Source organism: Rhagoletis pomonella, unplaced genomic scaffold, assembly GCF_013731165.1.
Source record: "Rhagoletis pomonella isolate Grant_MI unplaced genomic scaffold, Rhpom_1.0 Rhpom_scaffold_00006, whole genome shotgun sequence".
NCBI classification, from domain to species: Eukaryota; Metazoa; Arthropoda; class Insecta; order Diptera; family Tephritidae; genus Rhagoletis; species Rhagoletis pomonella.
This window is the reverse complement of record NW_023458560.1, coordinates 32318846-32322023: the sequence shown is the minus strand read 5'-3', so window position 1 is coordinate 32322023 and position 3178 is coordinate 32318846. Positions and strand designations below refer to the sequence as shown.

The window sequence follows — 3178 nt, the reverse complement described above, 5'->3', positions numbered from 1 at the left end:
TTTGGTATAAAATTTTATTTTTTTGTAACTACAGCTTTTTTAGAATGCCTATTTTATTCTGCTGTGTATTTGTTTTTTTTTTTATTTTTTTATTTTATTCTTTCGCTCGTTTAACGCACGTTTTCTTTTATTTTTCTTTCTTTTTATATGTAGTTGTAATTCCTTTCGAAATTCCTTTCTCTTTCGCTTAAGCTGATGCTTCTTTATTATTTTCCAGCCATCCAGTAAATCACATCCGCTTTCCTCTAACGCTAAATTCCAACTGATTTTTATTGAAATTATTTTGGCAACCTCAGCGATATTCGTCATTCGATCGAGAACCGGCCAAGTGCAGCATATATACTACACATTATCCTCCAGTTTGTGTGTGCGTGTGTGTAGGTAAGTGTTGTGTGTTTTGTAGGCTATTTCGATCGAGTTAACGACGTTAATACATATACTGCATATATTACATACATACATACACTACATACATAGCTAACATGCCTGGTCACATACATTACATATATACATAAACTATAATGTACAAATAAACATGTTTGTCTCATAAGTAACAAAAGAATATGATAACACGAAAACACGTAAACAACCTACTGATAAACTATAACATGTTTGTCTCATAAGTAACAAAAGAATATGATAGCATTGTAAACAACCTTCAATAACAAATTTAATCACTAAACCAATAACAAACACCATTTATCATCAGTAGTAGAAATGGTATAAATAGATGTAAGCATAAAGATGTAAGGAGCTCGAGATTATACGAATTCAAATAAAGAGCTCTTGCTCAGAAAAATATAAAAATATTTTTTTTATAACTTTCCTGACTTGAGTACTAAACTGGGGGCTCAACCGGTCTTAAAAGCCATTTTCTAATCCTGTAACGTTACAAAGGATAAGGAAAAATCTAATTGAAGAATACGGTGCCAAACTAGTTTATAAACCTGGACACCAGAACGTTGTTGCAGACGCACTTTCCCGACAACAAGTCAACAACACAACAGATTGTTCAGACCATTCACAACAAAGCTCTCCAAATGAAATTATGAAAAAAGTTAAACAACCACTAAACTCTTTTAAAAATCAAATAATTATTTTACAAGATAATGAAAGAAACGAAATTCTTAATCAAACAACATTTCCCGGTCAATCTAGACACACAATATTTTTTAAAGATACCCCAGATTTGCTCTCCAAATTAAAAAATGTAATTAAACCAAAACTCACTAATGCGATAAAAATAGACGAAGAAATACTATTTGACTTAAAAAAAGAAATAACTTCCACATTCCCAAATTGCACCCTGGTACTAGCCCAAAATCAGCTAATTGACGTAACTTCCTTAAATGAGCAAAGTGAAATCGTCAAACAGACACATAAACGTGCACATAGAAATTACAAAAATAACACACAAGAAATATTGTTGACCCACTACTGGCCCAACATTAAAGAGAGGTGCAGAAAAGAAGCAGTAGATTGTGAAATATGTTTACAGCACAAATATGAAAGACAACCAAACAAACAACCTATAGGAAAAACCCCAATACCAATACGAGTAGGAGAATACATACAGATGGACATATTCCATATCAATAACATGCAGTATCTTAGCTCCATAGATAGATACTCCAAATATTGTTTCCTACGAAAACTAAACACAAAAACAAACTGTCACGAATACATAGAAGAAGGACTCACACAAGTTTACCCAAATGCTAAATAACTCATGACTGATAACGAGAGAACATTTAACGGACACATAGCGAAATTTTTGTACAACCGGCTACAAGTAACGCACTCCGTCACGCCTGTACATCATTCAACATCAAACGCTCCAGTTGAACGATTACACAGTACACTAATCGAACTCTGTCAAACCTTAGCTGCAGAAAATAAAACAGCTCCCGCCGACGAATTATTCAACGCAGTTCGCCAATACAACAGGACAATTCACTCCTCCACAGGATATAAGCCCGAAGAATACCCTGATATCAAAGACACACTTGAAGATAAACAAGCAAAACTACTCCAACATCACAATAGGAACAGGAAAAGCATAACTTACAAACCAGGTGACCTAATTTACAGCCGAACCGATCGCCGTAACAAACTCGCTACAAAATATAATAAGCATAAGGTGAAAGAAGATCGTGGGGACACAATCCTAACAACTAGGGGAAAAATAATGCACAAAGATAGCATAAGAAAAAATTGCATACCATGCAACAAACAGGATTCTTAAATTTAATAATAATAACCTGCGGGTTATGCGATGAAATCACCGATTTGACTGGTAAGAAATACGTACTCACTGAACTAGATTCCGTGTATATTTATGAGACTTCATCCTATCTTTACCATGTATCGAATCTATCTATAATATTAGCTCCATATGAAAAAATAGTGAGAACTAGATATGATTCAATTCAAACTGAAGGAAAAAATATAATAATTGATAAAATAGAAACTCTGAAGACACAGTTAATACCATCCGAGTATCGTGCCAAACGCGCCCTTAATTTTTTAGGCTCAGTATTAAAATTTGTTACAGGAATACCAGATCACGATGATCTAGTTGAAATTAAAACAGGACTTAATCAACTTATCGAAAATAATAATCAACAAAGGACAATAAATTCTCGAATTGAAAAAATCTTAACAACCCTAGATCCACAATCTATTTTTGATAATTCAATACTTACGGAAATATACAGTGAACTATTAACTATTACAAATACCATTAACTTCGCAAAAACAGGAAATTTCTTCTCTGGAACACTTAACATCAGAGATGTAGAAGAAGTAATAAAAAACGAAGTATATGATATTCCAATAATAAATATACTAGAATATTCTAATACATAAACATGTAAGGAGTTCGAGATTATACGAATTCAAATAAAGAGCTCTTGCTCAGAAAAATATAAAAATATTTTTTTTATAACTTTCCTGACTTGAGTACTAAACTATCGCAGCTATGTAGCGCTTTATTCACCACTCATTAAATGCTGCCGAGGCGCATGTTTCTTTTATTTTTATTATTTTTTGCTTATTCTGGCTGTGCCATTTTCTAGTACTTGCCATTTTTCTATTGTTTTTATTTTACTAGCACATTTTTAGCTAACAAATTTGCACATCAAAAATTGTTTTAATTGCTTTTGAGCGCACTTTTTTT

At 32.7% G+C, this 3178-nt stretch overlaps 1 protein-coding gene across 1 annotated transcript in view; it reads right to left on the bottom strand.

Moving 5' to 3' along the window:
* Positions 1–3178, bottom strand: part of LOC118740594 (mediator of RNA polymerase II transcription subunit 4) — a 9011-nt gene that overhangs the window by 4108 nt on the left and 1725 nt on the right. The window lies entirely within an intron of this gene.